The 13,353-nt window shown below is 39.0% G+C and overlaps 1 protein-coding gene across 16 annotated transcripts in view; it reads left to right on the top strand.

The window, feature by feature from the left end:
* Window positions 1-13,353, top strand: part of PLCB4 (phospholipase C beta 4) — a 388,953-nt gene that overhangs the window by 132,734 nt on the left and 242,866 nt on the right. For all 16 annotated transcript variants that reach the window (XM_070587877.1, XM_070587870.1, XM_070587869.1 and 13 more), the window contains one exon: window positions 8,889-8,947. The gene's annotated coding sequence lies outside the window, so the exon portion shown is untranslated. The remainder of the gene's footprint in view (window positions 1-8,888; window positions 8,948-13,353) is intronic.

The following is a 13,353-nucleotide window of genomic DNA, read 5'->3' as shown; positions in this document are numbered from 1 at the left end:
ATTAAAATATAGAAATATATAATTATGTTTATAATTGAATTTATGTTTTTGTAATTTCTGCTCTGTGAGCACCAGGACACTGGAGCTGACATGGAACCATAGGAGAACATAAAGAGGGCTAATTAAAGTAAAGTTCTAGTCTCTCACCTCCTCATGCAGAGGGCCCTGACATGGTAACAGGCCTTGGTCACACCTTGCAAGTACCAGGAAGGATCTCAGAGTAAATGCCACCTGACACGGGGGCTTGTCCAGCCTAAGTTGCGGAAATGAGTCTTTGAAAGCAAATGTGCCTTTACTGCAAATGTCAAGATGGAATATTGGGCCCTGCACCCCAACTCCACCCCAGTGACCTCTTACTACAACTGCTAAGCAGGTGGTTTTGTGGTCTGTGCTTCCGGTGGCACCTAGTGTCATGCTGCCCTGCTCTGGCTGGGTGGAATTGATGGAAAAGCTTTGAGGTTCTTGGACCACAGAGTTTTTCCTTTCTTATTCCCTAGAGGAAGGCTCACTTTCTTCTTGGCAATAGGGAAGGGAGCCAGTGGTTTCTCTTCCTTGCTTCTAGTGTTAGCTTTTGCTTTGTTCCCATCTTTTTATAATCTCTCAATTTCAAAATCTAGGATAATGGAAAAGGGTTTGGAAGAAGTAAAACAGAGAAAGAAGGAATCAATTATGTTTTTCTTCTCTCCTCTTCCAAATAAAGACATAGGGAGTAGAGGAATGCCTGGATTATTTGCTTTTTTAAGAGGACGTCATAGCTTCCTTGGACAAAGCTGCTGCTGGTAAGTAGGGTATCTTTATGCAATTTATAGAAACACACCCTTGTCAGGGCTGCAGTCCCCACTTGCCCCTTGGCCTTGGACATGAGCCATATCTGTTTGAGTGCAATGCATATGTGCTTGGCCACCACCTTGTGCTGTACAATAGGTGCAGAAAGTGCCCCTGTTTCGCAACGAGGAAGCACAGATGGGTGCGCAGGCAGATGTGGTTCTTAACAGCAAGGGTCCTACAGCCAGATCACCAGGGTTTGGATTCATCCTCCTTTGCTTACTTGCCGTGCGGCTCTGGATAAGTGATGTAACCGCCGTGTGCCTCTGTGTCCTCATCTGTACAAAGTTTCTACCTATAGAGTCTGGTGAGATTTCGTGAGTTAATATACATAAAACACTGAGAGTACTACCTGGACATGGTAATTTCTCATTAATTGGTAATTATTATAATTGTTATTGCATACTTTACTTCTTCCAAACCTGTCAGACAATTTTGCTCTCTGACCAAACATGTTTTTGAAGATTTCTTAAAGATTCTCGATTTTTTTCTGTGAAAAAACATCTTAACTAATATGCCATGTGCTTGTGGATGTATTAAGCATGCTTTTTATTATCTTTATCGTTTTCCTTTAAATATTACTGTGGTTATATACGTGTTGCCTCTGTGTAACTTCCAAATAACCAAGTCAGTTGAGTGAAAAAGCAGTTAAATTGGTTGACACCATTCAGAAAATATAATTTGTCTTAAAAAATTGCATCGCATGGTGTTATTTGGATACTTGTCTTAAAAAAGTTATTTTTTTGTCCTTCTAGGTACTGTGTCTTTGTTTTTTGTCTTTGTCTCCTCTTCTTCGTCCTTCTTCTAGAATGTCAATTTTCTAGACATCCAGTTTCATAAGGTTCGGTTTAAGTTAAAGGAGAGAAACATCTCATGTAGATTTGGAATTTGGTGTAATACATGCATTCTTAGGTAATGGAATCCTAACATCATTAACTACTCTAGTGATGAGTGGGAAAATTGTTACAAACATGCTCTCTGTTTTAACTTTCGTATGTCCTCTCAGCTGGCTAGTTAACCTTTCTTGTCACATGTCTTCAACTCCCAGACTGAAAAGAAAAATGCACGCAGACGGCAAATGCACGCTAGTAATTGGTGTAGTAGTCAGAGTTTGAAGACGGCCCCGAGACTCCCACACCTTGGTGTACACACCCTGTGTAATTCCTAGGATTATGACTATGTGGGATGTCACCCTGTGATTAGGTTATGTTACCTGGTACAGTTGACTTTAAGAATGAAAGCCTGTCCTCAGGCCTGTCCTAATCAGCTAAGCCCCTAAAAGGAACTGAAGAAAGATTCAAAGAGAGAGAGGGATTCCGTGTAAGGAAGATTCTCCATCGCTGGCTTTGAAGATGGTGGGGGCCGTGTGGCAAGGAGAGTGAGTGGCGTCTGAAAGCTGAGAATGGCCCCCTACTGACAGCCAGCAAGGAAACAGGTGCTCAGTCCTGTGACCATAAGGAAGTGAATAACGGCCTGCCTGAACTTGGAAGCAGATTATTCCTCAGAGCCTCCGGAAAGGAAGGAAGCCTAGTAAACACCTTGATTTTAGACTTGTAAGATGCTGAATGGAGAACCCAGCAACTGTACCTGGACTTCTGACCTACGGTACTATGAGCTACTAAATATGTGTTTTCTAAGCCATGAAGTTTGTGGCAGTTTGTATGCAGCCATAGAAAACCAATACACAAGCAAAACCAGGCAAAAGAATGTAGGTGGGTAATTGTAAAGCCATCACCATTATTTAGAGAAAAAATAACATCCATAAATAACTCATAATAACCTCCTAAGAGACCCCCAGTTATACATTTTAGAGCCCGTTAGCCACAGTAAATGACAGATACAGGAGCTATAACTTTTCTGGGCAGAGTTTAGAACGGTTTCTCAAACTGGCAGTTTTAGACTTAGGGAGGGGCAGAGGAATGACTAAATTGCCCTCTTGCTGAACACTTCTTGCACGACAGTAAAGGAAAAGTGTGCAGAGTAGAAATGGGGAATTCCCTTCCTTTGTGGTTGTAAATGTTGCTGACTCTGCCTTTCATTTAGAGCTCACTAACTCAGCGCCGGGGGAAAGGGGAGCAGGAGAAGGTGGGTGTGGCAGTTTTCTGGGTAGAAATGAAGGGGGAATGGGGGCTGTGGGGAACTGGAGAACCCAGGCCGTCTCTTTCGAGTGCCTGGCAAACCTGTGGCACTCTGGGTCCGTGTTGCTCAGTCTTTCAGATTTCCAAGAGAAGCTGGGGCTCCAGAGATTTATATGAAATCCCTCATATTTTAAATGTTAACAACCAGCTCAAACTTTAAAAGGTCACCCTGGGGACATGTTAACATGTTTGTGGCCAGCTCAGACCCACGGCAGCCTCTCTTTCTCTGCAGCTTAGAGGAGTGAGTGTATGTGAGCAATTTGGGGGCCTGAGAGAATGGGAGGGTGTGAGCTCGATGAGGACCCGAGCATTGTTTGCTTTGTCCACTGTTGTGTCATCAGAGCCGAGAACAGTGTCTGGCATACAGTGGGTGCTCGATAAATATGTGTTAAGTGGCTCTGGGGAGACAAACTTATTTATACCATATGTGAAGATATCAAATGTGATTACATTGGTGAAATGTGTTTCTAAGATGCAGTTACCTTTAATGTTGTGATATGGTACTCTCTGGGGTAACACGACATCCTTTCAGCCCACCCGTTTACCTTTTTAAGCTTACAATTCCATTTGAGGACTATTTTGGAAGTCATTAATTCTGAAAGAACAAAGCCAGCCTTGATGCCTTCTGTATGGCTGGTGCTGTCTTGGGTGCCTTGCCTCTCTCATCTCATTTCACCCAGATGTCTGAGATGGGCCCCCACAATACCTGCATTTTACAGATGAGGAGATGGTTTCAGAGAGGTGAAGTCAGTTGCTTGAGACCCCACAGCTGGTAAATGATTGCCCTCAACTTTATCTGATTGCAAGGCCTTTGCTCCTCTCCTACGTGCTTGCTCCTCAGAGCGTGCTCTGGGACCAGCAGCATCAGCATCACCTGGGAGCATCTTGGAGCTGTAGAATCTCCGGCGCCCCCTCAGACCTGTCTCAAACAGAATCTGCATTTCACCCAGATCCCTTGGTGATTTGTATGCATGTCGAAGTTAGAGAAGCATTGGCCTACGCTACTGGATTCTACACTTGAGTTATTCGTGAGCCACTTTTATGGATTTGGCCAAATCTGTCTTTCACCTGAACTTATTACTCATCAATTCCACTTAAATACGTTTGCTTAAAAAGAAAATATAACTGGTAAAAAAAAAAAACTATGGTAAGTGCTAACAGTACTGTGGTAAATAGCTATAAAGAACTGTATTTATAGTGATACAATTAAGTTCAATTGAAAAGTGATACCATTTTCCATAAATAGAAGTTAAGTGCTGGAGTATGTGCGCTGTACATTCTCTCTCCATCTACCATTGTAGAATAACTGTATTTTACATGTAAACGATACCATGAATAATAAACTATAAAGCATCTCTGCTGTGGACCGTTAGTGGCAGTGTGTTCTACTTTGGGATGCAATGCTGTGGTAGGTTGCGAAAATGGCCACAAAGTCTTTCCCTCCCTACATCCACACCCTTGCAAAGTGCAATGTCTCATCAAGAAGGGAGACACTCCATGCTTTGAATCTCGGCTTAACCACATGACTTGCTTTGCCCAATGCTGTATTAGCAAATGTGACATAGCAGAGGCTTGAAAAGTGCTTGTTCAATGGGGCCTATTTGCAAACGGAGACTACCACGTGAACCAAAATAAGTGGTTATTGATTTAAGCCACAAAGGTTTGAGGTGATTCATTATGCGGCACAAACTCACTGATATAACTGTTCTCTAACATTCTGTTTGTTTGCAAAACAATAATTTCCGTGTTCAGTAGTAGATCAGAATGAAATGATCTGTTTTGGCCAATTATTCTTGCCCAGTTATTCTTTACTTGAAAACGAAGCCTCAATATTGAATATCTTGGGGAGAGCATTAGATATATTGATTCACAAAATCAGGCCTGGCAATGTCACCCTCAAATATTCGTAGGTTTTTTTCCTCCACTGAGAAATAAAAACCTCACCCTTGGCTAAAGGTCCCCATTGCTTTGAAATAAGACTGCATCTCAAACTCCATGGCATCTCTTATTAGTGGTGATTTGCAGTAAGATCTCGGTACTTTCTTATGGTTCAAAGGCAGTTCTGTGCATGTAGGTTTCTTTGGTGAGAATAGAATACAGTTGTGTGTATTTCCCATCACAAGGAATCCCATGGAGAATTACAGTAGTAAGTCTTCTAAAAATGTAAATATTCACCACTTACTGTGTTTTCTTAAAGAGCGTGAATAAGTGTTTTGTCATTTTTGAAAGAAGCCAACTAATATTTGCTGGCAAACTCACTGAAATGCAGCCTTTTAAAAAAAAAACGCTTTAATGAAATATAATTTACAAAGCATAAAATTCACCCACTTAAGATGTATGATTCACAGAGTTGTGCAACTACTACCACAGTCTAATCACAGAACATTTTCATCATCCCAACGAGAAATCTTGCACCTGTGAGCAGTCACTCCCCATCTTCCCTGCTTCTCCAGTCCTGCGTAACCACTGATCCGCCCTCTGTCTCTGTGGGTTTGCCTATTCTGGATGTTTGATATACATGGAATCATATAGTATGTGATTTTTTGTGACTGGCTTTTTTCATTTAGGATAATGTTTTTTTAAGGTTCATCCATGTTGTCCCATGTATCTGTGTCACATTCTTTTTATTGCTGAATAATATTCCATTGTATAAATATACCACATTGTGTTTATTCATCCACCAGTTGACGGACATTGGGATTATTTCCACTTTTTGGCTATTATCAATAATGCTGCTATGAAAAAGTACATATAATTTTTTTCCTTGGACATGTTTTCATTTCTCTTGGGTACATCCCTAGGAGTGGAATTACTGGGCCATAAGAGAATTCATGTTTGACCATCTGAGGAGCTGCCAAACTGTTTTCCAAAGTGGCTGCACCATTTTATTGTCCCAAGAAGCACTGTATGAATGTTCCTGTTTCTCCAAATTCTCCTTAACCCTTGTTTATAGTCTGTGTTCTGATTATAGTTATTGTACTGGGTGTGAAGTTATATCTCATTGTGGTTTTGACTTGCATTTCTCTGATGGTTGAGCATCTCTTCATTTATTTGTATATCTTTTTTTGAGAAATGTCTATTCCGATCATTTACCCATTTTTAAATTGGGTTATTTATCCCTTTATTGTTGAGTTCTAATAGTTCTTAACATATTTCTGGGTACAAGTGTTTATCAGATAAATGATTTGCAAAAATCTTCTGTTTTATGGGTTATCTTTTCACTTTCTTGATGGTGACCTTTGAAACACAAAAGTTTTTTTTAATTTGTTAAAGTCCAATTTACCCACTTTTTCTTTTGTCGTTTGTGTGTTTGGTGTCATATCTATGAAAACATTGCCTAACCCAAGGTCACAAAGATTTACTCCTGTATTAATTTACTCCTAAGAGTTTTATTGTTTTACCTCTCATATTTACATCTGTGATCCACTTTGGGCTAATTTTTGAGTATGGTGTGAGGTAGGAGGCACCTTCATTCCTTGGCATGTGGATATCCAGTTGTCCCAGCACTGTTTGTTGAATAAACTGTCGTTCCCCGTTGAATAGTCTGGCACCCCTGTTAGATGAAAAACAGATTTTGTTTACACTAGCACTAATAGAAGTTGGGATTTGGGGATTTTGTCTAACTATTTATTAGCTTTCCTTCTGTGTTACAGAAAAATATCTTTCCTCTTTTGAAAGACCAACTGCGTACACAGACACAAACACAACAGAGATTCACAGAGCCCTATACATAGACACACAGACACACACACTCACTCGTCCACAGAGTCTCTCCTTTATGAAAGACGCCTTTTAAATTCTTCAACACCTAGAGTAAAAATATTAGAATGAAAAAGTAGGTATGTTGAGCCTTGGTTCATGTATGACTACAACACCAAGTCAGTTACAATAGTTTGCCTACCATATGCCAGTACCTAAATAGTTCATGACAAACTGTTTTTACTCTTTCACTTTTTTGTAAAGTATTTCAGCGTTGGCTTTCCCCAGTGTTGCAATATCCTAGCCAGGCAGAGAATGAGAAAGGTTTATGCAACAATGCATCAGTTTTATGCTGGATAATCACATAGGGAATTAGAGAAGGAAAGGGAAAACACGTGTCCAGTCTTTGGTTACAGAACGACTTGGGCAGCAAGTGGTTTCTCAAAATGAGGAGCATGATATGGCAGGGTCATTAATCAATGAGCTTTTTTGGAACTCAGCTTGTTTCACAACTCCAGGAGGCATAAAACTGTTATGTAGTTTAACTTTCAAGCTCTAGGCAGCCCACTTAATTATTTATCTGTTCAACAAAGCTTTATTGAGCACCTACTGTGTGCTAGGCACTATGCTAGGTGCTGGGGATATACATAATGGCTTTCAATACACACATAATCGCTGTCTTCATGGAATAAATTGTCTCATATTAATATATCATTAAAAATATAAATGTAATACTGAAAATATGGTAAATGCCATGGAGGAGACAGTAGCATAGAGGCTAAACATGGGCCAGGGTATCTGGGTTTGAATGCCAGCTCTGTGTGATTCTTAGTCACCTAACTTCTCAGTTTTCTCTTCTGTAAAATGGGAATAATCACAGTACATACATTTTAGAGGTTTTATGTGGATTAAATATGATAATGCAATTCATGCTTAGATCCTGGGTCATAGTAAATATTCATTTAATTAGTTAAGTAAGTGTACCTGATGCTGTAGGCATTCTAATTCTGTATATTTAAAATGGAATGTTTCTTTCTATAGAGAGTTTAGGATGAATTGGATTCTTTCTTCTTAGATTTCAATAATAAAAGTAGTATATTTTGTGGTAAAATATTACATAATGGTTAAAGGTTAGGTTAAAATACAAAGGCCTTTTTTTATCTCCCTTCAGTACCAGTTCTCCAGAGGCAGCCACACTGAAGAGTTTCTTGTTATCCCTCCAGATATGTTCTCTGCGTGTAACAACATTTACGTCTGTGTATTTACACATAGATTAGTGAGGTTTGTTTTTAACACAATGGGCTCATTGTACACCTATTATTACAGTACTTGAAGTTTTTAAAAATTAATACTATGACCTGAGAATTTTTTTCCATACCTGTCCGTATAGATCCAGGTTCACGTCTTTTTAATGACATAGTCTTGCATTGTGAGGATGTACCATTCTACCTGGGTCCTTACTGTGGACATCTCTATACGTAGATGATGACCTTCACAAAATCCCAGTTCAGATTTTACAGACATCATTTTTGCACGTCCTGATTGCCAATTTTTCTGCTTCTACCTTCTTTCCAAATGCAAATGGGCTTTCTCTTGCTTCTAGGTACTTCTGACACCATCTGGAATGCCACCACCCTCCACTCCCCACACCAGTGGTGGAAAGATCTTAAAATCTAAATTTCAATCAAACCAGAAAGCCAATGTCAAATCCAGAATCTTCATAGACAACTTGTTAACAAAGACAATACAAAAACACCTATCAAAAATATTCACTCTTTTTGTAGATAGATGCAATTCTGTTGTAAATCCTTCCTATTCAGCACTGCTCTTCTTTGAAAGGTTCCTTACAGTTCATCTAAGGACATTTTACTATTAATCAGGAAAAGATCATTATATTTACTTCTAGAAGATTTTGAATAGCTGTGTTGTTCAACTGCTGCTGAATCATTTTGATAAGTTAAGAGGTTGAACTGTAGATCAGCAGCTTTAGGAGAGAGTGTATCATCCTGTAGGCTGGGTGTAGCAGTAATTTTCCTGATTTGATGACTGTATGTCTTTCTTGTTCATTTAGAAACTAATGTCACTAATTTATTAATGCATCTTTCTGATATGTTTTTAACCAAATATTATAGATTCTGATTTTGAAGTGCAAAGGGCTGTTTCTTTCCATGAGAATTCTAAAAGTCCTTTACATTGATTTTTCTCTGCTCTCTGTCTCTTTCACAGAGGACAGCGCTGTGATTTGACTAAGGGGACATCACTTGGCGTCGGTCCAGAGACACCTGGTAAGTACTCTGCATGCTGTGGTTAAGAGTTGCTAGTTTTGGACTTCTAGAACTTTCAGTCTGTAAAATGAATTTCTTCATTCACATAGATGTCCTATCTGTAATGCCTCTCAAAACAGATTCACAGACATTTTCTTTCAGGTAGCAGAGCATTAATCTTCTGGCATTTTCTAGATTTGAGTTTTATTCATTCCACCAACCTTGGGCATTCACCTTTTGCTAGCATTTCTACTTGCTGTCTCTGGTAGTATTGCCTGTGTTTAGTAAGCATCAGGTATTATTTAAGTTGCTGTTTTCTGCAATTCTTTCTGAGGAGAAATGTATGTGGCTTGTGTTTAATCCTGTGCACATTTTGTTTAAGAAGATTCTCACAGATGTGGAAAACCACGACTATGCTCAGTGTCAGCTGGAATCCACCCTCCATTTTGTGGGAGCTACCTATGGAAATGATGTAAATAAATTCTTTCAATGTCCCTCTAAAGTTCCATTTTACAAACTTTTAAAGAAATGCTAAGGTGGGAATCGGAAATACCTTTTATGGCCAATTCTTTTTATTAACTATAACTTGCCGATGCTTTGTTCTAGAGGCAGAATCCTAGTGAATATGAGTGTTCTTTTCTGACCCCTTTAGCAAATTGTTGTTTTCTAATTGCTGTTAGAAGTAAAAAATTTGGACTCTGTATCATTTTTTTATTTTAAGGGACATGAAATCATTTGATAGTGATCACCTGAAAAAGATAACCAGCAACTTCACTGTTCATCCTGATAGGTGAACTCCAGGTCCCAGACGTTTCAAATCGATGATACTCTCTCCACTCTGTTGCCTGTTGTGTCAGACACTCCATTACCTTCTGGCAGGGCCCGTGGCTGATTTTCTTCCGGCCTTTCTGTGAGGGGAGGAAGAATCACTCTACCTGACATTCCTCCTAGTGATCAGTATTTAATGATGACACAAGAATATCAAGAAAGTAGATTTATTATTGAATGTTCCTACCTATTTTTAGTCAAGTGCACTATATTTTACTGCTCCCCAAGGGTGACTCATAAACCATGGCTTAGCAGGCAAACCAGAGTTGGGGCCTGAATAATTCTTAGGGACTTTAGTAGACATGACATCTGTTTTTTACATTTTTCTGGACTATCTACTTTCTCTGTATAATAGTTGTATTATTCTTAAAAAATAAGTCATTGTTCATCAACAATATTATGAATGGTTCCTATGAACAATTGTGTGCTTAGTGAAAATAAACATTTGATTCAAGAGTACCCCCCCCGCCAAAAAAAACCAAACCAGATCTTAGAAGTTGTTTGTTAAATATTTTAAGTTCCAAGAAGAAATTTCTCTATATTAAGTGGTGTAAATGGCATGCATTGGATTTTTACAAAGACTTTGGATGGCATTCGGCCCTGGGACAGCTAATGCTGTATGTGGGCTCCTCTTCCATCACACCTAATAGGACCTTATTGGACCCGGCGCCCCATGTGTCACCAGATTGTTGATTGCTGTCATTGTGTTAGTCTTGCCCTCCTCCCAAAGAGGGAATTCTTGTATATTTCCCTCCATCCTCTCCTAAAAATAAAACCATTCTACTCTAGCAACATTCGAGTGTTAGATATCTTGTATTATGAGGATATTTTTTACATCGAACTTAAATCTGATTCTTTTATAATGTCTTCCTCTACTCAAAATTGGAAACCTTTAGACCCTGAAACTTGGACTTTTCTGGTTTCGTCTGAATGCCTGCTTTATCTCCTCATGATTCCAACAGTGGACGGTACTTTAGTTCTAAATGTTTTCTTAGGCCTATTCCATCCACAATAGGCATGCAGAATATATTTTAATTCCCATAATGGCATAAGATGTATTTTGGATCTTGCTTATTAATTAATGTCACATTCAACTTAGCTTTTTATCATTGTTAGGCAATTAACTCCTAAAGTAGAAAATATTTATATAGAGAACAAAATGACTATTTTGGGATGAATTATCTTCACCCTTAATGTCTAGCTTCAGAGTGACTCTTGGTAAAGAAAAATTTATTAGTCTGGTCAAACCAAAGGCTGCCTTCAAATTTCATGAAAAGAAAGAAAACAACCCTTGGTACTTTCTCCCCTGTAGTATTTCAGTTTGAAATACCGCTACTCTCTTGAAAAATTTACCTAACATTGGAGGTGCTTTCTTCCTTTCTGAATGATTGGAAATTGTTTTTAAGTGTTGATTCTATACAGAATTTTTAACATTAGTGTCTGGTATGAAACTCACCAAACTTTAATGTTGAATTGTCTTTCTTTTTGCTTCTTCTTTGGAGCCTTGAAGCTACCCTTGCTTCTCTCACACCTGGAGATATAGTTGTTGTTCTAGTTGTTAGCATCTTTTTTCTAGTCTAAGACCTATGTTCTAGGGCTGCTGCAGTGCTCTTTAGGAACAAAGATACTTCTTGCTTATTAAACTGTGGTTAGTGCGGTTTCCTTAAATTCTTAAGTGTTATAGAAACTCTTATCCACAGTACGACAACAACAAGAATCTGGTTTCATGTTTTCTTAGAGCTCATTCATGCCTGATAAGAGTCTTGGGTTGAGCTCCCCAGAAGCAGACCCGAGATGAGGATTTCTGCACAACTGTTTTAATAAGGCAGTGTTCCCAGGAGAGACTAGTGAGTTGAGGAAGGAGAGGTAAAGGGAAGAAGCCAAGCAGGGGGAAAGATCCAGCAATATCCTTGCCTCAGCTTGATCCCTAGGGGAGCTCTGGAGTATAATTGCTCCTGAGAGTCTGTTCTTTCTGCTCAAGGCAAGAGAGCTGGGCTTTCCTGTTCCTGCATCCGCCATTGGCTGTGGGCTGGTGGGAGAGGAGCTGTAAACTTGGCATCACTTGCCTCTTTGCATCTGCAGGTGAAACAGCTCCAGTACTTGAAGGATGTTCCTCTTAAGAAATTTGCAAGTACCATTTCTTAGAAGCAAAGCACATGAAAGCTTGGTGATGGGCACAGAGGACAGTTAAAAGGGACCCGGTGGTATCTGGACAGGACACTGGAGTGTCTGCTCTGCGTGGACACATGCCATTGCACTCACTTCCTCACTCCTACAGGCACATTTTTCATCCCTTAGGCCATTTCCTGGTGCAAGTTAAGCACTTTCCGAAGCTGTATAAATTCATTTCTTTCTTTGAGAAGGTAATAAGGTATTGCTTCTCACATGTAAGTCCTAAAGTGATTGCAGTGTTGAGAGACACCTAAGTAATTTTCACTGAGTAGAATTTTTACATATATTAGAGTTAAAAAATGAAGTCTGAAATTTCAAAGCTTTCCTTAGATGAATGTCATCATGGATAATGATTTTGGGGCCCTGAGAAAACAGGCAAGGATGGTGTATGATTGTATGATTGGCAATTATTCTTGCTAGAAGCATTTCCAAGCATACATGCTAACTCTATTATTTTTCATTCTCATCTCTTTTAATCATCCTTTTAAATTTTATTCCCTAGTATTTCACCTTTGCCTTTAAGAGTATTTTATTTTCGGGAAAATATATGTGGTGTTTCCTTGGGACACCTGCAATTCACTGTAGTATAAAAGTGTGGTCCAATAGGAATATCATGTGAGCAGCATATGCAGTTTTAAATTTTCTGTAGCTTCATTAAAAAAGTTAAAAAAAAAAAAAAAAGCTTGTTCTAGTAATCTGAGCTGGAGGCTGGGAAGTCCACAATTGCAGTTGAAATTAATTTTCATAATATATTTAGCCCAGCATATCCTAATTATTATCATTTCAACAATTAATATAAACATCGAGATTTTACATTTTTTTCATCTGGTGTATATTTTATGCTTAGAACAAATCTCAGTTCAGACTAGCCATATTTTAGATGTTCAGAAGGCTCATTTGGCTAGTGGCACTGTATTGGACAGTGCAACTTTAGAATGTTATAGAAAAATTCTGGTAAGCGGTTTCCTTCCTTTGAGACAAGACTTTTTGTCAGCGCTCCTGAATCTCTCAGCTTGGTAACCCTGTTCAATAAAGAAATGAGGTGGCACTGTTGTCCAAAGAAAGTGAGCGAATCTGTGCTTGATGAGCCATTTCCCCTTGCATTTTTGAACTTAATGCCCTGTAAGCACAAATTGTGCTTAAAATGATGAGGTTTGAAAGCTAAATTGTCACTGATCACCTTCAGTAGGTGATCACTTTTTGGAGGGTCACTTTTTGGAAGAAAGTGGATTTCAAATGAAGGGTAAAATGTAGAAAGATTGTAAAGAGGAAAGGAGGGCATCTTCGGCAATAGAAAAATATGTAGGTGTATTCGTATATAATATGTATTAGGGAAGAAGGTTCTAGAAGAGTTTGGGTAGTTGTTTGTAAACTGATGAGGCTAGAGTACTAGATACACAGTAAGAAAGGTAATTAGAGGCTAGCTA

The sequence above is a fragment of the Equus przewalskii genome, chromosome 21, assembly GCF_037783145.1.
Source record: "Equus przewalskii isolate Varuska chromosome 21, EquPr2, whole genome shotgun sequence".
NCBI classification, from domain to species: domain Eukaryota; kingdom Metazoa; phylum Chordata; class Mammalia; order Perissodactyla; family Equidae; genus Equus; species Equus przewalskii.
The sequence above is the reverse complement of the archived record's forward strand: the minus strand, read 5'-3'. Positions and strand labels throughout refer to the sequence as shown.